Here is a 26823-nt window from a genome sequence, read left to right on the forward strand (position 1 = left end):
TAGGGGAGGCAATATCTCCCAGCCTAACAGATCTCACCATACCAGATGGGGAAGGGAAGACCTCCTCCGAGGTGAGAAGAACAGAGAGAGTGGGAGAAAAGGACCACCGTTTGTTTTCGCGGAAGGTCGCTCTTGGCTTCAGGGGTGGGAAGATGGAAGATGGTAGGAACAGAGGGAGACCTGCCCCCGAGACCCCAGCCCCAAGTCTGGGAGCCGGTGGGGAGGGAGGAGAAGCAGCTGCCGCTGCAGAGGTACAGAGTGGCTGGCTCTGGGCGCTGGGCTGAGGCCAAGCCGAGATGAGGTACTGCTGCAGCCGGCCCGAAGTTGAGTGCAGCGTGGGGACAATGAGAGGGTGGGGATGCCTGGGACCCCATGTGTGCGTGTCGCTGTCCCACAGCCGTCCTGCCTCAGCGTCTTCCAGGCTGCCCTCCCCATGAGCCGCTGTGCTGCTGGGGGGGCCGCTTCCAGACACGCAGCCCTGCAGAGCGGCCAGCCTTCTGCGTTCCTGCTCAGGCCTGCCCAGAGCTGGCTGGCCCAGATGGCTGGCCCCCCTCAGGCCAGGGCTGCCTAGGGTCACCAGCCACCTAGGGACCCAGGCCCCGCCCCCGGCCAGGTGGGAGGCAGATCCACCTTACGCCTGAAGGCAAGACCCCCACCCCCCACCAAGGCCATTGCCCCCTCTTTGAAGGAACAAAAGAAAGAGATGAAAGGAAGCCATTCTTTCTACGGTTCTTAAGGTTTCTTCCCACGGGGGAAACTGAGGCCCAGAGGCTGGATATGGGGATGGGGGTCCTATGCGTGGAGAGTGGCAGTAGGTGGCGGGCCTCCTGTCACCCTTGGGCCTGGGCTGGTGCCTCTGGCTGGGAGAGGACGGGGACCACCTCTGATAAGCCCAGCCCTTCCCTTGCCTGGAGGGTGGCTTCTGGCCTGCTCAGGTCAGAAGGAGCCCCTCCCACCCCATTATGGCCAGCTGCCAGGGGTGGGGGCACAGGGAGGTTTCATGACTGGCTGCAGTGGGAACCACCCTATCCATGACCCGTCATCCCCACCCCAGGGGGACCCGGCTGAGAAGGGAGGAGGGCTGGACAGAGAAGGAGGAGGTGGGGTTCGGCGGTTGGGACCCCCTGGCTCCCCTCCAAGCCCCGGCCTGTGCTTCCCAGGCTGGACCAGCCCAGAGGAGGCACCAGGACAGAGGCAGTGACGTCAGACTTTAAACCCCTGGGGCTGGCAAGGATGCTGGTGGGTATGGGGAAGGGTGGGGGTGCGGGGGGAGGGTCTCAGAGGGCAGGGGTGTTTGTGTGCTCTTGTTGAATGCTCTGTAACTGTTACAAAATCCTTCACAAGCCACAAACACTGGAGCACGGAAAAGATGTTCAGAGAAGGCCTGATGCCCTAGGAACCCACTGCCTGATTTCTAGCAGGTCTGATGTGCTCTAGGGCTCTCTGGGGGTGCCAGCACTTATGAACTGGCCCGTGCCAGGGAGCAAGCCTGGCCGGAGGCTTCGGAGGCCCTAGAGCCTGCAGACCCAGCTCTGCCAGTCACAGCTGTGCTCTGAGCCTCAATTTACTCACTTCTAACTGAGGTGACAATGCCAGCCATGCTCCTAGGCTGTTTCAGTGACTGGGTAAGATTGATCAAATGATCAGTGATCAAACAAGATGCATAAAAAGCCTGTACCCTCGTACCACTTGAGGATGAGTGATGGAGAAACAGGACATCACAGTGGAGAGGGGTCTCCCCGCCTCTCTGAGGCTTGAGGAAGGACCTAGTGACCCGTGCTTTTCAAAAGCGCCCCCCCCGCCCCGACACCCACCCCAGGTCCCTGGGCGTCCTTCTCTGGGTCCTTGCCGAGGTGATGAGCGGCCACACTTGTCGACACAGTGCTCAGGGCTGGCACCTGGTCACATTGCCTCTGAGTGTGTCCAGAGAGCCCTGTGGAACCAGGCTTTGGACATAGAAAGCTCACTGGGACCAGAGCGCCCACCACTAGTGGTCTTGAGAGCCCGTCCTTACTTTCTGTGGCATCCAGCCCGGTCATGTGGCCTTGCCCGTATACTTGGACTTGCCATCTCCGCCCTGGGAGATGGACAGCTCCTAGAGGTCAGGGGCTTGGCCGCGGCTGTTGTAGCCGGGGCAGCCAGAGGGTGCTGGGCACACAGCAGATGCCTGAACGTGTTGGCCAGAGGGCTGAATAGAGAACTTAAAGGCTGCAGAGCATGGCTGGGCTGCCCTTTAGGGAGGGCGGGGGCGGGGCAACCGCTCATGGAGAGAAAGAAGCAGTTTACTCCATGATCTGGGTCACTGTTGACAAGCCAACAGGCTGGAGGCTCAGGTCTGGAGGATTTGGGCCACACCTCTGGGATGTGGGTGGGAGGTCTGCCCTCCCCCACCCCGAGCATTTTGGGAGCTCACCCTTTCTTGCGTGCCTCTCTATCCCCCAGGGACCTGCCCATGCCACCAGCGCTGTCCCTGAATAAATCGCATGTCTCCTGGCATCCTCTGTGCTCTGGGGTGGCCACACTATCACCCTCTCTAGAAAGACTGGCTCAGATGGCAATGTCTCGTGGGCAGCGCCTGCGTTGAATTAAGCTCTAGGGTGTCTGCTATAAAAATGCATGCCTGAGTGCACACACGTGGAAATGCAGGAGCCTGCAACACAGCTGCATGCATTTCTGCACCCACACACATACACAAATGCACAGGTCCTTCCCTGCACACACGTGGGTGCACACACACTCACATCTACATGACGACCCTGCCCCCACAAACGTACCAAGGTGGCACACACGTCAGGGTGGCCCCCAGTTGGCAGGCCATGTCCCCCACGCCCTGGAGGTCTTCAGTTTGTCAGCCACAGGGGGACGCTGCAGGGCCCCAGCATAGAGACTTGGCTCTGCACCCGGGCTGGGTGGTGACATCTGTCACAGATGCAATCCACAGCCCTGCAGCTGGTGGCACGAGGCAGGGAGAGGATGCAGCATGCTCCGGTCAGAACGCCAGCAGTTATGAGCAAGAAATGATGAGGCGAGAAGGAAGAGGGTCTGGGAGCAGCTCCCCCAACCAGTGGGGCTGGGGAGGGCATTCTAAGGGCCACCACCCACCCATCCAAGCTCAGCTGCTCTGCGGCCCTCCAGCACAGCAATAGAGCAAACAACACTTTCAACAATTCAGCAGCAGGAGGGGGGTCTTGGGAAGGGGAAACCCACTTCAGCTCTGAGAGAGGGGGAAGGCGGGGCGCAGAGGGAAGGCGGGCTTGAATTCACACCTGACCCCTCACACACCATCACACCCGGCGGGCTCTCTGTGTGTCCTGATCTAAAGAAGTGCTGGGCTTCCCTGGTGGCGCAGTGGTTGAGAGTCCGCCTGCCGATGCAGCGGACACGGGTTCGTGCCCCGGTCTGGGAAGATCCCACATGCCGCGGAGCGGCTGGGCCCGTGAGCCATGGCCGCTGAGCCTGCGGGTCCGGAGCCTGTGCTCCGCAACGGGAGAGGCCACAACAGTGAGAGGCCCGCGTACCGCAAAAAATAAAAATAAAAATAAAGAAGTGCTGCAGAGTCTTCTTCCTGCACAGTAACATGTGGTGGCCGGCCTCCCACCGAGAGCCTGAGGAGTCACCTGGGCCTCCGCTTTCAACAAATGAAACTCCTCTGCAGCCTTCAGGGTTGGAAAGGAACTCAGCCATCGCTGGCCAGCTGTCATCCTTAGGAAGTCCTCCCTTTAGACAGCCTGTAAAACCTGCCGCCTGGACTCCTCCCTCTGATCTCAGTTGATCTGAGGCCACATGGAGCAAACCACCTTTCCCTTTGGCAGGCCAGCCCTCGGACACTCCAAGACAGGCCGTCTGGCTGCCCAATCTTCCTCCACCAGGCAAACAGCTCTCATCCCTACAGCCGTTTCCCTGGGGATTCCCACGAAGCACCACAGTGGTGCCTTCCAAGTGATCCCAGTGGTCCAGGGGGGCTCCAACAAGCTTCCACCTTCCATAAGCTGGGCATGTACCTTCACTCATGTGATCCAAATAACATGAGCTTTCGAGGCAACCACTTATACTCAGGGTGACTGCACCCTCCAGCTTGTCTGGGACACTCTGGGTTTACAGGTAACAGTGTCCCCAGTCTGGATAAGCTATTTCGTCACTATTATAGACTAAATGTTTCCCTCCCTCAAATTCACATGTTGAATCCGTGACCCACAATGTGATGGTATTAGGAGATGGAGCCTTTGGGAGGTGATTAGGGTCAGATGAGGTCATGATGGTGGGGCCCCTGTGTTGGGATAAATGTCCTGATTGCTTCCTGCTTCTGCTTTCCCTGTGAGGACACAATGAGAAAACGGCAATCTGCAACCCAAAAGAGGGCCCTCACCAGAACCCGACCCTGCTGGCACCCTGACCTTGGACTCCAGCTTCCAGAACTGTTAGCAATAAACAGTTTTTCTTAATAAGCTGCCGGGTCTGTGGTGTTCTGTTACAGCAGACCGGATGGACTGAGACAGTCCCCCTAATTGTACTGAACTTACTATCAGTTAAAACCCCTGAGTCTTCTCTCTCTTACATTCATCAATTTAGTGTTTTTGGACCTCAGAGCAAGATTTTACATTTATTCTTTTTTTTTTTTTTTTTTTTTTGCGGTACGCGGGCCTCTCACTGTTGTGGCCTCTCCTGTTGTGGAGCACAGGCTCCGGACGCGCAGGCTCAGCGGCCATGGCTCACGGGCCCAGCCGCTCCACGGCATGTGGGATCTTCCCGGACCGGGGCACGAACCCGTGTCCCCTGCATCGGCTGGCGGACTCTCAACCACTGTGCCACCAGGGAAGCCCCCTACATTTATTCTTATTAAATTGAGCTCAATTTCATCTATGGTCCCAGCTAGTATTAGTTATTCTTCTCAGTTTCAGATTAACCAGAATCTGAGCATCATGCCTGTTACGTGCTTACATAAATCACTGATAAAAATCCCGGCTAGGATAGGGTTGAGAGCAGAGCCTTGTGGCATACCACTAGGGACACCCCAGGAGCCAGTGCTCTTTGGAGATAATCATTCAGACGATTCCGAACGCACCTAACTGTACTGCTACCCAGTCCCCGATTAGAAGAGGGTGTGGTCAGGGTGGGCCTAATTTAAGAGGTGACGGTCAGGCCAATCTGGAGGAGCCAAGGGAAGGAGACCTGAGGCTCTTTGGGAGGAATGTTCCAGCAGAGGGTGTACCCCAGGCAAAGGCTGTCATGGGATGTGTCTGGCTATTCAGAGAACAGGTAAAGTGGCCCCATGAGCTGGAGTAAGGAGAGTGAAGGGGAGCAGTGGGAGAGGTGGTCCGAGGAATAATGGGGCCAGATCACATGAGGTCTTAATGGGAGGGTGTTGTGATGACTTTGGCTTTTCTTTAAGAGAACTGGCAGCCCTGAGAGGATCTGAGCTGAGGAGGGGCAAGTTACGAGGTCCAATTCATCATTAAAACCCCTGTGCACAGTCCTGAAAAAGGGGGAGGGCCAGGTATCTAAGGAGGAAGACCTTAAGACCATCTCCACTCACCCTAAGGATTTCTTCAGAGCCAGCGCCCACAGAGGAGTGGGGATGGTTTCTCGGCTCAATTACCAGTCCTCTCCTATCCTCCCAACCTTGATCAAGAGAACATGTGTTTGTGGTGTCTTTGTTGGCAGTAGGCACCTCTGAGGGTCAAACTGCTGGGGCAGAAGGAGCCTGAATCTGGCATCACTCAGACCTGCGCTAATTCCAGCTCAGCTGCTGGCTTGCAGTGTGGCTTTTAGAAAGTTACTTAACTTCTCTGAGCCTCAGTTTCCTTTTTGGCAAAATGGGATAGAATCATTTACTTTCCTGGATGGTTATGAGGTTTAGAAATCACCAAGGTAAAGGGCCTGGAACACACGTGGTGTTTGATAAATGATCACCACTATAAATTCAATCAAGGGAATTTGCAGTTATAAGAATGAAGAGAGAAGCAGGTGTGAAAGTGGGGGTCGGGGGGGCAAGTGAATTTATTCACCAAGAAACCGGGGAAGGAAAAACTCCAACTCGGCAAGTCGTTCAGGAGTCTCTGGGGCCCGGCCAGCCTCGGGGACCCTCAGCCTCTGGGCAGTGACTTCCTTCTTGGCCTGGGCTGCACAGAAGCAGCTGCAGACGCTCCTCTGACCCCATCTCGTTCTGCTCCATCCTCGTTCCTGCATCTCCTGTCCTTCCCTCCTTCCCTCTAACGCATCTCCAGATACCAGAGAGTCAGGAGGCTGGACACCCAGCAAAGAAGCCTGGAGATTTCTTGCTGGTTTGACCGAGACCACCGGTTCTGTGTGCCGAATCCCAGAAGGCTAAATCCAGCAGAGGAAGAACAGAAGACCCGAGAGACTGAAGCTGTGAGTTGAGCAGCTGGTGAGAGCACATCCATGGAGGCAAGTAGGACCTCTGCCTCTGAGTGGTTTTCCCTTTATTCCCATAGACTGGCTGGAGGTGTGCCACCCGCCCCCCGCCCCCCGCCAGGAAGGGGTGATTATTTGCTCGGGTATCAGTCTGGCTGGTTCAGGGTGGTGTCCTGAGCACCTAGCACAGGCCCTGGAGCACAGCAGGTGCTCACGGCACCGGCATGGATGGGATCACTGGTGCCGCCCAGGGCCTTCCCAGGAGGATTTCGTGCAGGGGCAGGGGCCCTCTCAGTGTCCGCTGGCTGGGGTTCGAGGGGAAGGGTGGTAAGGAGAGCTGACCTGGGGCCAGTACTCATTATTATATACTTTATAACTTTTCAGAAAAACACTTGCTGCTGAAAGTGAGGGTGTGGTCACTCCAGGCTCAGGTGTCCGGCATCCGCCTGCAGCAGCAGTAGACAGGAGCATGCATGTGATGGTAGAAAAGACAAAAGCAAAGTGCCCGGGAAGACCCTGAGCCGCTCAGGAGACACAGGGGGTGACCCTAGTGCTCAGGTGAGGGTGGAGGGACCCAGGGGCAGAGGGAGGACGGCCCAGTCCTCTGTACTGGTTTTGCCATTCTGGTCACCTCACCAAGGCCAGGGAGATCCTGAATTACAACCTCGTCACATGGCGAGGGACCTTCACTTTGCTAAGTGGTGAGCCGATACGTAACCCTGCTTTTCAGCCACCAAAAGGAATAAAACCTGCCGTCTTTGTGGACCACCCCAGTGGATCCCAGAGTGCCCTGGCTCTTCTGTTGGCCTTGAGGAAAGGCCTGCAGGATCAGAAGGAATCCGGTGTGGGCAACCAGGCTGGCTGGCGCCCATGTCTTTCTGCCTGTCCCCCCAACAGGGGCAGACGTCCGAGAGAGACTGGACAGTTTCTCATTTCAAGCCGCCCGCACAGGCTTTTCCCACGATGCGTTCTGTCTTATGCAGGTTGTGTCAAGGCCTCACTAGCTCCCTTCTCTCCCAGAGTGCTGCCTGCAAGCTCTCCGTGCCCCCTCTGGCACGTGCCTTGGGCAAAGCTGTCCACTCCGGAGCAGGTGGAGGCGGCTGTGAATTCTGAGAGAGAGAGATGTGTGTCTTGCTCTCTGCACCGTGACCCGCCTTCTGCTCCTTCAAACCAGATGATAAATTACTCTGCCCAAGTTGAACACGCCCGGACAGGCCTCCTCTCCAGCCGTAATTAATACTCGGGGGAAAACACAGACTCGGGCTTTTTATACTTTCGCACAAACATGGATGCGCACACATAGGCTCTTTCTGTTGTCCTCTAATCCCATCTCAAATGTTTCATGTCCTGCTTCTTTTCTGGGTGGCACAAAGCCACCCAGCTGGATACATCCTGAAAGCCAAGGGAGGCTCTGGGGACACTTGTCAGTCCCTGCGACGCAGAGCTTGACGGTTTGGGAGCTGATTTTCTGGAAAGCAGTGCCCACGTTGCTGGTACAGTGTAGCTTTGGCCTTAGAGTTAGAAATAGCCAGGGGTTTGGGTGAACCCTTTGTGATCAACATTTTCAGGCATTTCCCCCAACCTTTTGTTTTTGTTCCCACTATGGCAGCCTAACTGATGCACTAGTCCAAACACATGTGTGCATTTGTATCAAAGAGCTCCTGACATCTGATATTCCAAAGAAAAGCTCTACCCTGAGTCAGGAGCTTTGCAGTCCCATGAAGCTAGACCGCTGACAACCCTGATAACGGAAATGCTCTGTCAAAGGTCGGGAGAGCCCTAGTGGGCCGGGCAGGGTCGAGGCCTCTGTGCCCCATGCTGGTCAGTTAGCTCCTTCGGTGTGGCAGGTGGAGCCATGGTTGGGAAGGGGCTCAGAAACCCAAGCTCAGGAAACCCACACTCTCTTACAGGGATCATCAACTTTGCTCAAGGGAAATTCTCGGCATGAAAAGAAGCCTGGGCAGCACGAGCCTGGGCAAATCACTTACCCATCCTAAGCCTCAGTTTCCCCCATCTATAAGATGGACCCTACGGTCAATGGGATAACATGCTGAATGAGCTAACAGCTGTGTGAGCCCCTCGTAAGCGGGGAGATGCTGTGCACAGATAAAGCACTAAGAGTGCAGCTCCTGCTACGCCCGGCTCAGCGGAGGGGGTGTGGGGACTGCGATTTGGAGGAATGAATGGCCTTAGTCTCTGACAGGTCCTCCCCCCTGCTCAGTTACTTGTGTTGGGGTCAAGGTGGACGCTGCCCCCGATATGCTTAAACCATGAGGCAGTTGGGGCTGCTGAGGGACTCTTGGTTCCCTTCTCCCCCACCACTGGGGGATTTCTGAGCTCCCCACCACTGAGGTTTTAGGAGGCTTGGAGGTATTGTCCTGCCCCTCCCCCCTTATTCTTTACAGTCAAAAGTTTCCTGAGAAGAGATTTTGTGACGAGCCCTTTGTAACGATCTTCTAAGAGCTAAGTTCTTGATACTGCAGATTCTTCTTAATTGAGGTGGGCAGTGGGCGGGCCATTCTCAAGGAAAATGAGACAATGGTGTTTGTCTCTACACTTGGACCTCTCACCCCCAGGCCCAAGATGCCTTGACCAGCGCCTCAGCCTGCCTCCTTCTCAGGAGCTCTGCCCCCTTCCACCCTGGTGCCTTGAGCCAAGAGTGGTTTTTAAGACACTGGACACCAGGCAATGAAGGACAGTGATCTCTGAGAGATGGGAAACCAGTGAGGGGAGTCCCCACAGCTTGCCATCTAGAGAGTTTTCAGGCCAAAGTGCAGGGACCCCAAGTAGAGCCTGGTGTTGTCCTTGAGCTGAGACAGAGCTGAGAGCTGGGGAGACCAAGTTGGCTGGCGCTGCAAGGCTGGATAGCAGAGAGGAGAGAGCTGGAAAAAGCAGGGACCCTGGAGAACTGTAGAGGGTCCCCAATGAGTATTCAGCTGAGTACTCATCAGCACATGCATTTGAGGGAAGAATCATCTGAAAGGATTAGAGGAAACTGTGTTTGGCACTCACTCGGGGCCAGGAATAGCGTGTGTCCTCACCAGCCAGACTGGGACACTTCCCGGTTCATGGAGCTCAGAGGGGCTTGCCTTGGTAGTAGGGGACACTGAACCTAGACTAACCATGCCTTGGGGCCTAACAAATCTTAAAAGCAAGATCTGAGAGGATCAAACTCTTTCTAAATAACTTAGTTGCATCCCAGAACAAAGCTCAAGAGTATCTATAGGAATAAAAGTATCCAGCACCCAAGAAGATAAAATTTACAGGATGTAGCATCCAGTTAAAGATTACCAGGCATGGGCTTCCCTGGTGGCGCAGTGGTTAAGAATCCGCTTGCCAATGCAGGGAATATGGGGTCGAGCCCTGGTCCGGGAAGATCCCACATGCCGCAGAGCAACTAAGCCCGTGCGCCACAACTACTGAGTCTGCGCTTTAGAGCCCGCGAACCACGACTACTGAAGCCCGTGCGCCTAGAACCTGTGCTCTAGGCCACCAGAAGTGGTAACTGTATGGATAAATATATGACTTTTTCCTTATTACTTAAATCTCTTTAAAATATAACCGTTTAAACAAAAAACAGCATTGTAAGGTTTATTACACATGCATAAACAAAATACATGGTAATAATAGCATGAAGGTCAAGGGGGGAGAAATGGAAGTGTACTTATACTTGTGCCAAGTGGGTTAATATCACCTGAAGGTAGACTGTAATTAGCTAAATATATACATTGTAAACGCTAAATCAACCGTCAAAATAACAAAATAAGAGGTATAGCTAATAAGTCAAGAATGGAGATAAAATGGAATAATAAAAAAATACTCAATCCAAAAGAAAGCAATAAAAGAGGGAAAAGGGAATAAGGAACAAATGAGAAAAACAGAAAAAATAGTGAGATGATAGACTTAAGCCTATGCTGGATTAGAGTTTGAAAATCAATGAATATAATTCACCAAGTTTTTAAAGTTTTTTTTTTTTTTTTTTTGCTGTACGCGGGCCTCTCACTGTTGCGGCCTCTCCTGTTGCGGAGCACAGGCTTTGGACGCGCAGGCTCAGCGGCCATGGCTCACGGGCCCAGCTGCTCTGCGTCATGTGAGATCTTCTCCGACTGGGGCACGAACCCATGTCCCCTGCATTGGCAGGCGGACTCTCAACCACTGCGCCACCAGGGAAGCCCTAAAGTATTTTTTTTAAGGCAGCAATTAGAGGAAAATGATCCTCTTTATTTTTTTTTTGAATTTTATTTTATTTATTTTTTTATACAGCAGGTTCTTATTAGTTATCCATTTTATACATATTAGTGTATATATGTCGAAGTTTTTTTTTTAACAGACTAAAAAAGGAAAAGCATATGACCATTTCAGTAGACACAGGAGGGGAATTTAACAAAAATCAACATCAATTGCTAATAAAAAACTGATAAAACCTTTCAACAAGCTAGCAATAGAAGGGAACTAGGAATAGAAGGGAATCTTTGAAAAACCTACAGCTAATATCATACTTGACAATGAAAGGCTTACTATCTTTTGAGATCAAGAATGTCCATTTTCACCACTTCTACTCATTGTTCTACTGGAGGTTCAGTGGAACAAGGCAAGGAAAAGAAATAAAAGGTCTCCAGATTGGGGGCTTCCCTGGTGGCGCAGCGGTTGAGAGTCCGCCTGCCGATGCAGGGGACACGGGTTCGTGCCCCAGTCCGGAGCCTGTGCTCCACAACGGGAGAGGCCACAACAGTGAGAGGCCCGCGTACCGCAAAAAAAAAAAAAGGTCTCCAGATTGGAAAGGAAGAAGTAAAACTGTCTTTATTCACAGACAGCATGATCATCAATGTAGGAAATCTGACAGAATCTACAAAAAAGCTACTAGAACTAGTAAGTGAGTTTAGCAAGGTTTCAGGATAGAAGATTGATATCCAAAAACATAATTGTATTTCTATACACTAGCAACAAACAATCAGAAATTGAAAGAAAAATACCATTTAAAATAGCATAAAATATGCAATACCTAGGGATACTCCACAAAAATTCACACATTACTAATTACTAGAAATTCAGTCACATATCTCTATAAATTCTCCTAGTGTGGTAACATGAGTCAGATTAAGATATCTTGGTTTTCCCTCCAGTTCGAAGCCCAGACAAAATGTGAGCGTAAGAGGCCTCTCTCATGCTTATTGTCTCCTGGGTCCCACTGGGTTGCAACTACCTGGCTCTATAACTCAGAGTTAGTAGAAAGAGGGATGAGAGTAGTATTTTTTCCCAGGTTGGAGGAAATCCTGGACCACATTTCATCACTAGCCCCATGGAAGAAGAATACAATAAAAGATGAAAATCTAAATGGTAAAGAAATCAAAAAGGGACAGAGAAAAGATCTCTTCAAACCACTTTACTTATGAAAGTATAAAAGTCCTATTCATAGTAGGGTTAATTTTTCCACCACATTCCTTTACATGCTTCTTCCTTATGGGTGAAGGAAGGTGGGAAATTTTGCAACCTAGAGGTTATGCTCCAGCTACAATCACCCACTGCTTGGACCCTTTCTTTAAAAATGAATAAAGTGGCCATTATAAAAAAAAATATGCAGTACCTAGGGATAAATCAGACAAGAGACATGTAAGACCTATACACTGAAAATTGCAAACTACAGATGAGAGACAGGAGCCCCAGTTAACTGGGGAGACACACCTTGTTTATGAGTCAGGAGACAATACTGTTAAGATTCAAGTTGATCTATAGACTCAATGCAATCCGGATCAAAATCCCAGTGGGTATTAAAAAAAAAAATCCATGCGTGGATTCTAAATTTAGGGGACCTAGAATAGCCAATACAACTTAGAAAAAAAAAGAACAAAGCTGGAGGGCTAACATTACCTGATTTTCAGACTTATTATAAAGCTACAATAATCATGACAGTATGGTATGGCATCAAGGTAAACAAATAGATCAATGCAACTAAGTCCAGAAATGGACCCACACATATGTGACAAGTAATTTTTCACCAGGCTGAAAAGGTAATTCAATGGATAAAGGACAGTTTTTTTTTTTTAAATAAGTAATACTGAAATCATGGGCTATCCATATGCAGAAAAATGAACTTGAAGCCATACTTCCCACCGTACACAAAAATGAACTCAACATAAATCATAGACCCAAATGTAACACCTAAAACCTATAAAATGTTTAGAAGAACGGATAGGAGGAAAAAAGTCTTGGTGACTTTGGGTCAGGCTAAGATTTCTTAGATACAGCATGATCTATGAAGAACACATTAGTAAACTAGGCTTTATCCAAATGAAAAAGTCAGCTCTTTGAAAGGACACTATTGGGAGAATGAGAAGTCAGACCAATTAGAAGAAAATATCTGCAAAGCAGGGGTCTGATAAAGGACTCATATCAAGAATATATAAAGAACTCCCCAAACTCAACAATAAGAAAACAAACCACCCAAAAAATATAGGCAAAGATTTGAACAGACACTTCACCAAAGGAAATTTTGGAACGTCAAACAACCACATGAAAGGTGTTCAACATCATTTGTCATCAGGGTAATGCAATGGAAACCACGACCAAATACCATTTCATACCTGTTAGAATGGTTAAAATTATAAAGACCGATAACACCAAGTGTTGGTGAGAATATAGAACTGTGATCCTCACACCTGGCTGGTGGGAATATGAAATGCTGCAATCACTTTGGAAGACAGTTTGGCATTTACTTAAAAAGTTGAACACACACTTTCCATAGGATCCAGCCATTTCATTCTTGGTATTTTACCCAAGAGAAAAGCAAGCAGGTGCCTATACAAAGACTTGGACACAAATGCTCAAAGCAGCTTTATTTGTAACAGCCCCAAACTGGACACAACCCAGATGTCCTTCAAGGACTAAATGGATAAACAAACTATGGTGCATTCATAGCATGGAATACTACTCAGTAATAAAAAGGATGAACTATGGATGAATACCACCACCTGGATGAATCTCAACATAGCCTGCGTGAAAGAGGCTAAACCCCACCCCCACAAAAGAGTACATATGGCATGATTCTATTTATATAAAACGCTAGGAAAAACAAACCATTTTATAGTGACAGGAAGCAGATCAGTGCTTGACTGGGAAGAGGGGATTGGGAAAGGGTGGGAGGAAGAGGTTAAAGGGGCATCAGGAAAGTTTCGGGGATGATGAATATGTTCGGTATCTTGACAGTAGCGATGACGTTGTGGGTATAAACATATGTCAAAACATTAAATTGCACACTCTGAATACATGTAGTTGATTGTGTGTGCATTATACTTTGATAAAGCTGATTAAAACACCAAGTTTGCAAAAATTCAAGTCAGCAAATCACTGCATCATTCCTTAGAGCACAAATGGACTCTTTATCCACAGACAGATTCACCTGAAGACTGGTTTGTATGTTTCCACGTAAAATGAGACTCATTTTATAAAGACGGCATGGCAAGAAAGCTGCCATATGTAGCAGCTTTGTGGTTACAATACTCCGTAAGAGCATGAGACCAAGGCTGACTGCACTTTCTCGGTCCCCTCCTACGGAGAAACGCATCGAACACCCACAGAGACAGGACAGCCACTCCCTGGGGACCCTGTCATGCGTCACCCAGGGCCACAAGAAGAGGAGCCCTGATGGAAAGCCAGTGAGCGGGGCCCGCGCTGTCCTCCCCACATAGCCTCTGTGGTCTGCGATGAGCGGTTTCCAGGACAAAGCTCCCTGGCCACGTCAAGCTCCATTTGGCCAACGCCCACTTCTGGGGCAAGCAAGGGTGGGCTTGCAGCAAAAACAATGCAAGAGCGAACACCAAACTAAATTTCCAGTGTTTGGCTCAGGAAGGCGTCAGACTCCTCCCACTTGACAGCGTTACTTCCGTTTCTGATCTGAGAACACGCTTTGCCATCCTTGTCACCTGCAGCCCAAGACCGAGGAGCCCATGAGGAGAAGCCTGCTGGACCCAGGCTTACAAATAGACGGCGAACCTGCCTTTTCTAATTTCATTCACAACAAATATACATTATGTTTATAATAACTTTTCCCCCCAAAGTATAACTCCGAAAGTGAACCGACAAAGGAGATCAGCTGCAGGCAGAAGGAACACAGGGACCCAGGGCTCAGGTCACACCTGTCCAGTCCCCCCATGGGGATCGGCACTGGGAACTGAGCCCCCTCCCCGAGAAGACCACGCCACCGAGGGAAGTCAGACCACCCTGGACCAGTGAGCCTGAGGTGCCCTTGGTTCAGAAGGCTGTGCAGTTCCGGGGTGCACACCTGGGCCCTGAGTACCTGGGGCGGGGGAGGGGAGGGCAGGGACCAGGAAGGAATCAGCACGGCTTCCCTGGCCGCTTGGAGCTGCTAAACAGCGTCACCTTTAAACAAACTCCTGTCCCCTCATTTCCCTGCTGGCTCCTCTGGCTCCCCAGGCCTGCCTTCCCAGGCATTTTGGACAGGCCCATTGGGGGGATGAGCTAAATAAGCCACCCCCGCTTCAGCCTCCACAAATCCCCTCCCTCCAGCGCATAGGAAACCCAGAACCCCCCAGCAGCCATTGTCAGCAGCTCCCAAGATGTTCAACATGGGCACATCTGTCAAAAACTATTCAGGAAAAAAAAGAGAAAGTCTTTATACCTTTTATTCAGCCAATTTTTCCCGAGGCACTGTGGGCTCTCTAAGAAAAAAAAGAGAGAGAGAAGAAGGGGAGAGGATTAGATTTATTGTCGTCATTGCACATCTGGTTGCCGGCTGCGATTTGCTCATTGACTAGCCAAGTCTGGAAGAAGAGGCATTATCTCCCTGGGAGGCCAAGGAAACCTGCCCACGTTAAACTGCACGGCCAGTGTGGCTGGGAGTCTACGTCTGATTTAACAGGCAAAGACAAAGGGAAACAGAACACCGTGGTCCTGTCATCCAGATTTTCCAAACTCATTTTCCCTGCCACTCTGGGGTATTCCTTTGTGTTTTTTTCTCTGTCTTCCCTTTGCCCCAAACTCTGATCTGCCCCCTCTTCTTCTTCCTTACCCCCACCTGGTTTTGAGGTTATCCTCATATGGGGACTTTGTGAATTGTGGATGTGGTGTTTAATCCCAAACTGGGTTCCCCTGCTACCTGCACTGGTTTGTCCCCACCTCCCCAGGTGTCTCTCTGTATGGGGTCATGGTGCTTACATCTATTTTAATATTCGTCAAAGGATAACACAGGGTGGGACTTCCCTGGTGGCGAAGTGGTTAAGAAGCCGCCTGCCAACGCAGGGATCACAGGTTCAAGCCCTGGTCTGGGAAGATCCCACAGGCCGCAAAGCAACTAAGCCCGTGCGCCACAACTACTGAGCCTGAGCTCTAGAGCCCGCGAGCCACACCTACTGAGCCCACGTGCCATAACTACTGAAGCCCACGTGCCTAGAGCCTGTGCTCTGCAACAAGAGAAGCCACCGCAACGAGAAGCTCGCGCACGGCAACGAAAAATAGCCCCCGCTCACCGCAACTAGAGAAAGCCTGTGCGCAGCAACGAAGACCCAACACAGCCAAAAATAAATAAATAAAATAAATAAAAATTAAAAAAGAAAAAAAAGGATAACACAGGGAAAAGTGGAAGAGCTGCTATTGCTTAAAGAGAAGCAAGAGAGTTCTAAATCTCACAAATACATGATTTCAGAAGCCACTGTTGTGTGTTGTTTGGAATTAGGTGCAGCTTCCAGGAGCTTCCATTGGCAGGAGCAGCTCAGAGCTAGTGCCAGACTAGCAGGGGCCAGGCGTTAACTCCTTTTATAATCCAGGAACCTGGGGCCAGAGAGATCAAGGTACTTGCCTAGAGTCACAAAGCTGATTCCTGGGGGCCTGAGGACTGCACACATGTGTCTGGACTCCTAATCCTGCCCTTTTCTCATTGGGCACTTCAGAGATTAGAAATGAGGGTGTGTGTATGTGTGTGCGTGTGTGTGCGTGTGTGTGTGCTTTTTCTGGACTTAAATTTTCCTTATATTTAGTAGTGTTTCATAATTTTATAGGTACATATCTTACACATCCATTTTTATTGTGGTAAAATACACATAACATAAAATTTACCATTTTAGCCATTTTAAAGTGTACAATTCAGTGGTACTAAGTACATTCACATTGTTGTGCAACCACCACCATATCTGGTTCTAGAACTTTTTCATCACCCCAAAAGGAAACCAGGTACCCATTAAGGAGTCACTCCCCGTCGCCCTCTCTCCACTGTGTGTGTATTTCTTTTTTTAAACTGAGCATAAACAGGATAAAAACAAGTGAAAAGCTTCTAAAATCAAAAGGCAGTCAGACTGGACCTCTTTTTTAAGATGTAGAAAATCACCATCATTACCATCATCAATATCACCAGGGAGAGCAGGTAGATGCTGTCACTTATTTTGCACATTTTATGTGCCAGGTGCAGGCACTACTCTTATCATCCCCATTTTTCAGATGAAAAAACTGAGGTGCACTTTGGTTAAGCAACTGCCCCACCACTGGGGCGACCGGGTTTCCCTGGCAGGTTCCCACTGTGCTGCACTCCCTCTCACCCACAAACGGAAAGAGGCACCCTTCTCCGTGGGAAACGAGGGTTAAAAGTGGAAAGAGAACATTTAATGTGTGGAGCCTGCTTGGCCTGTGTTAGAGTTTGTGCAAATCACGCAGGCGATATTTCATGGGAAATCGCACCCCCAACCCCCAACCACAGCAGGGAGGGCCGTGGGCCAAGGCGTGGCTGAACTTGAACCACACAAGGAGAGGCCATCACGGAGGTGGCCCCCTATAGCCTCTGTTTGTTGCTCGACATCCTCCCCCACCCTGCCCAGTCAAATGGCAAAAGCAAGTGCTTCTGGCACATGTCTACACGCAGCTCACAAAGTGACTCGATGCGATTGGAAGGCACCGTCGAATGAAGGCGTCATTACAAAACGAGATGGATTGAATCAATCAGCTTTCATCAACTGCCGCCTTCAGTTGATTTGGGGGATTTTCTTATTGTCTTTTTTCTTGTTTTTTTTTTTTTCTTAAAGTGAGTTTTCCTCCCAGTGCAATTCAATTTGGTTCCATTTAATTCAATCCATCCAGCCCCAGTGAGCAAACACACACACTGGCTGGAGCACAGGTCTGGGCCAAGTGTGTGGGCGTTGGATGTGAGGAGTCTGCTCTGCTGGGCAGGTGGCTGCAGGGCCAGAGAACGAGGGCTAGTCCGGCATTGGGGGTGGGGCAGTTCCTTCCTCCCTGTCCTTGCCTTTCCTCCACTGAAACAACTCCCAAGATCCCTCTCCTTTACCCACTGTGTCCAACCCACAGATTTCCTCTAAGCGCCAGGGAAGCTTCTGGCCCTGAATTCCCCATCTTTGGGCGACATCAGCACAGATCAGGGCTGGCAAGGTATCCCCATCCCCACCCAGCCTCCACTGGTCCTAAGGTCCTGAGTCACTCCTTGAGTTCTCCTAAATGTTTCCCATGGTTACAAGTGTCCTTATTTGGTCAAAGCAAAATATTTGGTACCTATGCCATTTGAACCCAGGGGTTACACCGACGCAGTCCACGTAAGGAATCTCAGAGGCTGGGACCCATGTCCATCTCCAAAGAACCTCCACGTTTTGAAAGACCCAGAACCAGAGGGGTGGCCAGGAGGACGTGCTGAACCTGATGCCTTCACCATCGGTTGGACGTGACGGTCCAGCCTATTTTCCTGGTGCTTCAGGCTGAGCCTCCCTGGCTCTTCCCTTTCCTCTGTCCGGGTACAGAATCTCCAGGGTAATGAAGTTTTCACCTGTGCCTCCCTGGAGGCTCTTGCTACTTGGAAAGGAAGTGGGGCCCGTGTAGACCTGCTTCCTCTGTGGTCTGGCTCTCCTCCTGGTGTGAGCCAGACGGGGACGGGCCGACTCTGACGGGGCTTGTCTTGCATTCTGAGACAAACACTGGCTTCTCCCTTCCTCTTCCACGTCCCCGGCATTTCCCATCTTCCCACCCTCTGCCCTCTACTCTCTCACCTCACCCACCCTGTCCCACCACCCCATCTGGGAGAGGAGGGAGGGAGGAGCCAGGGGCTCACCCTGCTGCCCGGGCCTTGCTGACAACATCCACCCGTGTGCGTGCTGCTGGGCCGGGAAATGTGCAGCTGACTCTCAGCCTCACGGTTAGCAAACACGGCTCGCAGCCACTCAGCGGGATAATCAATTATGGAGATTTTTGCCTCCGTGATCAGGTATGTGGAGGAGCACAGCTCATCAGACCAGGGGCGCTGAGTCCCGAGCACGCCCGTGGAAAACGCTTCTGCAAAGTCCAAACAGAGCAAGACGCATTTACCAAGCTCAGAGGGTCTCCACCCAGCCCAACTCCCACTGCAACAGCCTCTGCACGAAGTCTGCTGAGCTAGAAACTGCAGACTTCCCAGGGGAGACTTGGTGGGCAAGGAGTTACCCAGAGGGGAGCTGCTCTCCGTTTGCTGGGGCGGGACGTCCCCACCATCTGGCACTCGCCCACTGGACTGTGACTCCCACCCCCACCCCACAGAGGCCATATCTCACCGGCCCCGCGGCCCCAGAGCCTGGTGCAGGGCCAACGTGGACGGAAGCAGTGGATGTTTGGTGGACGCATGAATGAATGAACCATCCGGCAAGCATTTGCCACGAGGGATCGGGACCAGATGACCATTTTGAGAAGCGGGACTGGGTCCTTCTAGAGTGATATTTGCTCCTGGGGGTCCCGTCATGGATGGACACTCACCCCCACGGGGACCATTCCTCATCATCTCCCTGCTCAGTTCTCCTTCACCACAGACTTCACCAGCTCACGGCTTAACCTGCCGCCCTCACCCCTGTCCCCCTCTGATGCCGAGTTCCTCTTGGGCTTTTCTCTGCAATTCTCCTCAAGAGCATTAGTATCTGCCTTTATTCAACCACATCCAAATGACGGAGGTCACCCCCTTTAACCCGTGTTCTCTTCTGTCCTAAACCATTGGATTTTTCAGAAATTAAGCCTCAACTTGCTTGTATCACCCTTGGGATAAAAGAACACGCATCCTGCACCTCTATGTTCATAACAGCCCTATTCACAATGTCCAAGACATGGAACCATACTAAATGTCCATCAATAGATGAATGGGTAAAAAAGTTGTGGTACATATATACAATGGAATATTACTCGGCCATGAAAAGGAATGAAATTGAGTCATTTGTTGAGACGTGGATGGATCTAGAGACTGTCACACAGAGTGAAGTAAGTCAGAAAGAGAAAAACAAATATCGTATATTAATGCATGTATGTGGAACCTAGAAAAATGGTACAGATGAACCAGTTTGTGGGGCAGTAGTTGAGACACAGATGTAGAGAGCAAACGTATGGACACCAAGGGGGGAAAGTCGTGGGGGGGTGGGGATGGTGGTGTGCTGAATTGGGCAATTGGGATCGACATGTATACACTGATGTGTATAAAATTGATGACTAATAAGAACCTGATGTATAAAAAATAAAATAAAATAAAATTCAAAAAATTTAAAAAAAACCTCAAAAAAAAGAAGATGTGGCATATATATTCAATACACACACACACACACACACACACACACACGTACACAATGGAATATTACTCAGCTATAAAAAAGAATGAAATAATGCCATTTGCAGCAACATGGATGGACCAAGACATTATCCTACTAAGTGAAGTAAGTCAGAAAGAGAAAGACAAATACCATATGATATCACTTATATTGGAATCTAAAATACAATATAAATGAACACGTCTATGAAAGAGAAACAGACTCACAGACAAAGAGAACAGACTTGTGGTTGCCAAGGGGGATGGGGGATGGGGGGCATGGATTGGGAGCTTGGGATTAGCAGATACAAACTAGTATATATAGGATACATAAACAATAAGGTCTTACTGTATAGCACAGGGAACTATATTCAATATCCTGTGATAAACCAGAATGGAAAAGAATATATATATATATATATATATATATGTGTATGTATGTATGTATAACTGAGTCACTTTGCTGTACACCTGAAACTAACACAACATTGTAAATCAACTATTGGGTTGGCCAAAAAGTTTGTTTGGTTAGTAAATACATTGTTCAATAAAATTCTTGGTGAAAATGAAAAATGTCTTTCAGTTTTACTTAAAAACAAATGAACATTTTGGCCAGCCCAATATAATTCAATAAAATTGAAAAAAAAAGAACACTCATCTATTAGTAAAACCCATTTTTAGTGTGGGTCATGCAAAATGACTTGCCAGAAAAACTCCTCTCCCATTGTGGCCCAGACGCCCCCTCACTGGTGGCGCTCCCGTGGCACACCCTGGACTTCCTCCCTCCCCTTCCCAGCCAGGTGCCGAGTCACTTGACTGTGGGGCAGGGGTAGAAAGGTATGGAGAAAGTGTAACATGTATTTGTGACTGGTTGTGACTCCAGCTATTTGCTAAAATTATTTACTAGTAGCCATCTTGTCTCTTATTTATTGAGCATCTATTATGTGCCAGACAATGAATATACAAGCCTCAGATCAGCCCATGAGGTAGGCATTATTATCCCCGGTCTCCTGATGAGAAAAAGGATGCTCAGATATTTATCCAGGTCCATTTCACTTTAAGTCCCAGTCCACTACACCACACCCTCCTGCACTTTTAGAGAAGAGGGTTTGGAGAATCCATCATTGTGGAATACCTGTGTTCTTAGCTCCACTGGAAAGAATAACCCAGTCCGCCACAGATGCCTGTGTTCCAGGACAAACAGGAAATGGCCTGTCCTGTCAGGGGTGTTTGGGAGAGGAAGAGCTTGTTGATGCTGAAGGCGCTGAGGAGGCTGCCAGTGACAACACAGACCCATTTCTGCAGGAGGAAGCTTGGGTGTCTGAGTCAGCTCAGGCTGCCATAAAAAAATACTGCAGCCTGGGGGGCTTAAATAGTTCTGGAGGCTAGAAGACTGAGATGCAGGTGCCGGCGTGGTTGGGTTCTGGTGAGAGCCCACTTCCCTGCTTGCAGACAGCTGCCTTCTTGCTGTGTCCTCACACAGTAGGGAGAGAGCTGTGGTGTCTCTTCAAATAGGAAGGGCACTAATAAAGGCACTGATCCCATCATGGGACCCTATGCTCATGACCTCATCTAACCCTAATCACCTCCCAAAGACCCCACCTCCTAACACTATCACAGTGGGGGTTAGGGCATCAATCCACAAATTTGGGAGAACACAAATGTTCAGTCCGTGGCACGTTCCCCAGCTTCACTCTTTCCTTTGCCGTTTTCTTTCTGCATCTTCCCAAATGTGCAGCGCTGGCGCTGGGCTCTTGCTTAAGATCAGAGCAGATTTATCTGGCGTCGTACACGTTGCTGCAGTGCCGTCGCCAGCCCAGGAAGGATCTCAGGGGCCCCTTGCCTACCGTGGTCATGCTACTGCTTAGGGTCTCTGCTCAGAGAGCCTGGTGCCCACCCCCACCTTGACCTTCTGGGGAGGAACAGGCCAGGTGGATGGTATTGAGGCAGCATTAAACACCCTGCCTGTCCACTGCTACTCCTGCTGTATTACTTTGGATTTTATTAAATAGCCTATTTTGTGCTCTAAGAGGAACTGGAGGTGAACGGTGCAGTTTTATAAATAAAAAATTAACCGTGGGTGCCTTAAACACGACTTTTGATGATGGCCATCACAACGCCAGATCCACCTCAATTTAAAGGTGTTTTTTTTTCCTTTTTATGAAAAGAAATTCACCTTTGGAGAGAAGAGGAGAGGACAGGAGACGAGAGTGGAGGGAAGAGATGGGGCGGGGAGAGGAAGGCTGCTGGCTCCTGGCTCAGAGACCCCGAGGCACTGAAAGGGAGACTGGGGAGTTCTAGCAGGTTCTGGCCATCAGTGGTTGCAGGGCCCACTGGGGTTCTGAGCACACAGGGAACAGGGCCACCAGGGGAAGAGCCACCCCCCGATGGGCCCTCACAGGGCGTCAGGGCAGGAGCGAGGTTACTCTGTGCTCAGAGCAGCCCAGACCCCTCTCCCAGGAAGGCCAGGCAGAGATTAGGGGCCCCCCCAGCCACAGTCCCCACTTCAAGGTCCTCCAAGGCCTTTCGTCCTGCTCCAGGGCACAGGGAGCAGGTGGGTCCATCTTACCCTCTGCCCGAAGGGCGGCCCTGTGGGCCCTGCAGCAGTAACAGCACAGCTGACACCTGCTGAGTGTGCAGGCAGAGGGTGGGGAAAGCCCAGCAGCCCATTGTGGGTCCACTGGTCCCAGAGCGCATGTGGCTTTGGTGCCCAATGTCTGCCAAACCCTTCTGTCTGTTTGTGACTCCCCGGCAGTCCCTCCTCTGACCTGTGGACAGTTGGCTCTCCCGGCTGTGATGCACTTTGCAAACTCCTGAGCTTCAAGATCCCCACCCGGCCCAGCCTCATGGCCCCTGTGCTGCCTCGGCCTTTGCCAGCAGCCCCGATGCTGTCAATTGCTCATGCTGTGTAGGAGGCTCTGTCTGGTGGGATGAGGTCAGCAGGCAGCTGGTGCAGAGGGCCCTGGGGAAGGTGCTTCTCCACGTTAGCTGAACTCAGCAGGGACATGGGACTCGAGTGAGCTCACTGGTCACAGGGCCAGTGGCATTTCCAGCATCTGAGCTGTCTGCCAGCACTACTGCATGTCACCCTTCTGTCCCAGGGTTGGCCAGGAGCAGAAAGTGAGGCCCAGGGAGGGAGTTTTCCCAAGGTGGACACAGCTCCGAAGGATCAAAGCTGGGACAAGAATGTCCAGTGCCACCAGGCAGATGGCAGATGGTGTGGGGCAGGGACCAGAGAACCCGCTGTGGACACGGAAACCATCCAGGGGCCAGAGTCACAGAGGAAACGTGGGAGAGTAGGGGTGTCACCTCCTCCCTGAGGAGCTTTCCAACACACAATCCCTATCGCCAAGAGCCCCGCAGTGGGTTATTTCAGCAAGTCTACGGAACCCACTTGGCCGTCAGCCCATGGAGAAGATGCCAGCTGCACTGGGTAGAATGGTACCCCCAGAAATGTGTGTCCCCCTGGAACCTCAGAATGGGAGAGAGGGTCTTTGCAGATGCAGCCAGTTAAGGGTGAAGATGAGATCATCCTGGATTAGGTAGGTCTTAAGTCCAATGAGAGTGTCCCCATAAGAACCAGAAAAGGGGCAGACACAGGCACAGAGAGGCCATGTGACAACAGAGGCAGGGACTAGAGTGATGTGGCCACAGGCCAAGCAAAGCCTGGGCCTCCAGAAACTGGAAGAGACAGGAAGGATCCTCCCCTAGAGCCTTTGGAGGGATCGTGGACCTGCTGACACCTTTATTTCAGGCTTCTGGCCGCCAGAACTGTGAGAGAATAATTTCAGTTGCTGTGAGCCCCATAGTTTGTGGAGATGTGTGACGGCAGCCCCAGGACACTAATCTGCCAGCCTTCTCCAAACGCCTTAGAACGATCATGACATTTGCCCCAACCCTGCTGCACCTCTCTTGTCCTGGCCTGGGCAGCCTGGGCCCAGACCCCAGCAGCCCTTCCTCCTACTCACTGGCCCTCTGTGACGTCATTCTGATGATGCCCACTCTCCAATGGTCACCCCTCTGAGAGCTGTTCTTTCTAATGCAAACTAGAGGGATGGAGAGGCCACAGCTGAGCTGTGGTCCGAGGAGGATGCTGCACGGCACGCTGGTGTCTTGCAAACGGATTCTGAGAAACATCTTTCAGGCTGAAAAACCCCAGGAAAACCACTGTTCCCTTGACGGGTATTTTGTATCCACTTTTTTTAAAAAAATAAATTTATATATTTTTGGCTGTGTTGGGTCTTTGTTGCTGCATGCGGGCTTTCTCTAGTTGCGGCGAGCGGGGGCTATTCTTCATTGTGGTGCATGGGCTTCTCACTGCAGTGGCTTCTCTTGTTGTGGAGCACGGGCTCTAGGCATGCGGGCTTCAGTAGTTGTGGCACTCAGGCTCAGTAGTTGTGGCTCGGGGGCTCTAGAGCACAGGCTTAGTAGTTGTGGTGCATGGGCTTATTTGCTCCGTGGCATGTGGGATCTTCCAGAACCAGGGCTTGAACCCGTGTCCCCTGCATTGGCAGGCAGATTCTTAACCACTGCACCACCAGGGAAGCCCTTGAATCCACTTTTTAATTTATTTGGGGTTTTGGGGGTTTTGTTTGATTTTTTATTATGGTAAAATATATGTAACAAAAAATTGACCATTTTAACCATTTTTAGGTATACTGTTCAGGGGTAAATACACTCACACTGTTGTGCAATCATCACCACCGTCCATCTCCAGAACTTCTTCATCCTCCCAAACTGAAACTCTGTCCCCATGAAACACTGACTCTCCATCCTCTCCCCCAGCCCCGGCGCCTTCCATCCTCCTTTCTGTCTCTGTGAATTTGACTCCTCCAGGGACCTCCTCTGAGTGGAATCACACAGTATTTGTCTTTCCGTGACTGACTCATTTCACTGAGCACAGTGTCCTCACAGCTCCTCCATGTTGCAGCAGGTGTCAGAATTTCATACCTTTTACAGGCTAACATTCCACTATGGACAGACCACATTTTGTTTATTCATCTGTCGATGAACATTTTAAGCCACTTTTGAAGACAGCGAGAATCATACAATCAGCCATGTTTCCCATTTTTCTTTGGCTGCTGGCAAGTTCAGAAAAGAGAAGAAATGGGGCTCAACCTCGCTAGTTGTATTTCAAAGCCCCGACAGCCGTCTTTTCCCTTCCTATTTCTCTTTTTCTGTTCTCTAATCTTGACTTCTACCTGCTGACACATTTCTATTTTATTTAGTGTGGTTATGAAAATGGATGCAAAACCGTCTATGGGACACGATGGGGATACCAGGTAGAAGCGTTCGCCAGCTTATGTTCTCCAAGTTGTCCTCGATGCCACACCAGCTTGTGTATCCCCTGAAGAGTGCTCAGCGTTACAGCTCCTGTCTCCAAGTTCATTCATTCACTCATTCACTCAGCAAACATGTATCGACTCCAGGAGGAGGGGCACGGCAATGCGCACAGCTCGGACTGTGGGGTGTGAACACCTTTGTCTGGTTTCCTGGTCGCGTCCGTGTGCTGGGGTCTGATTTCGCTGAGGAGGCTGTTCTTTCTGATGAAGGTAAAGGGCCCCGTCTGAGCTGTTCCCCGGGGAGCCGGGGGCTGCCACGTTCTCTTCAAAACTCGGCTGAAATGGAGTTCAGCGATGGCCAAGTCTGGGCGGCCGTCCAGTCTCCACTTGGCTCCTGTCCCTTCTGTTTCTTTAAAAGCCGGCGGCCCCTGCGCATGGAGAGTCCGCCAGGGCTGTGTTCAAAATCACAGTTGGGATGTGTCGCCTTGTAGGTGATGCTTGGAAACCTGATGATGTACTTACAGCCTCTCCTTAGTAGGGCAGGTCTGGCCGGAGGACACAACCCCTCGGCATAAGCAGTGGGTGGGATGCTGCCCAGTTGCGCCCTGAGCAGAACGGGTCGGGGGTGGGGAGTGTGGTGGAGACCGGGGAGGGGCTGAGTAAATACACAGGACAGACAGCACCATTCAGCACACAGACGGTCTGCTATACTAGCTTCTTAGATGAGCATGTTTTTCTATCAATAATTTAGACATATCCTTTCTCCTTTGGGAGATGGGCAACATCTCATTTCCTGAGCAAATCCCCTAAGGAACCAACCTGTTCATTCCTCTAAGATTTTCAGAAATCTGTCTCGATCAACCTACTTATAAAAGTAGAGACTTGGCTGAGAGGGCTGGGAGCTGGGTGCCAGGACAGCTGTCTGCACAGCCCATGGGAGCCAGGCGGAGTCCAGGCAACGTCCCAGGACCACGCTGGGAAGTGCAGCCAGCCCCGTCCTCCTCCACTAGTGCCTTCTGTAAATGCCACGAGGAAGATGTGCAGAGTACAGAACCGTACTGTTTGACTTTAACACAACTAGATAATCGCTTGAAGAAATAGAGAAAAGTCAGGCAGAGATTGTCCATCTTAGGAAGAATCTTGGGATGAGGTATCTTCAGCTTTTTCCCGCTCCCCAAAGGGGAGAGAAGTCCCTGGTTGTGCTGGGCGCTTATGTTGGAGGTTAATCCACAATCCGGTCCCACCTGGGATGACTGGGAAACCTTTGGCAAGTTTCTCAACCTCTGAGTGCCTTAGTTTACTCACCTGTAAAGTGGGATGCCAACAGTGCAGCCCCCATGGTGCCTTTGTGAGGAGTAAAGGAGAACAGGCTTTAGCATGACACCTGGTGCATTACTGGGGAGGATTTCACCCCAGTAATGAGGTAGTGAGTTTTATTTATTTATTATTTGTATTTATTTTTGGCTGCGTTGGGTCTTCGTTGCTGTGCATAGGCTTTCTCTAGTTGCAGCGAGCAGGGGCTACTCTTCGAGCGGGGGCTACTCTTCGTTGTGGTGCGCGGGCTTCTCATTGTGGTGGCTTCTCTTGTTGCGGAGCATGGGCTCTAGAGTGTGTGGGCTTCGGTAGCTG

The 26823-nt window shown here is 50.6% G+C and overlaps 1 protein-coding gene across 9 annotated transcripts in view; it reads right to left on the reverse strand.

Annotated features, from left to right (window-relative positions):
• Window positions 1-26823, reverse strand: part of RBFOX3 (RNA binding fox-1 homolog 3) — a 447315-nt gene that overhangs the window by 115513 nt on the left and 304979 nt on the right. For 8 of the 9 annotated variants that reach the window (XM_060290530.1, XM_060290529.1, XM_060290525.1 and 5 more), the window contains exon 4: window positions 15008-15047. The exons of the other annotated variant lie outside the window; for it this stretch is intronic. The gene's annotated coding sequence lies outside the window, so the exon portion shown is untranslated. The remainder of the gene's footprint in view (window positions 1-15007; window positions 15048-26823) is intronic. 9 annotated transcript variants of the gene reach the window in all.

Source organism: Globicephala melas, chromosome 20 (assembly GCF_963455315.2).
Source record: "Globicephala melas chromosome 20, mGloMel1.2, whole genome shotgun sequence".
In the NCBI taxonomy this organism is placed as follows: domain Eukaryota; kingdom Metazoa; phylum Chordata; class Mammalia; order Artiodactyla; family Delphinidae; genus Globicephala; species Globicephala melas.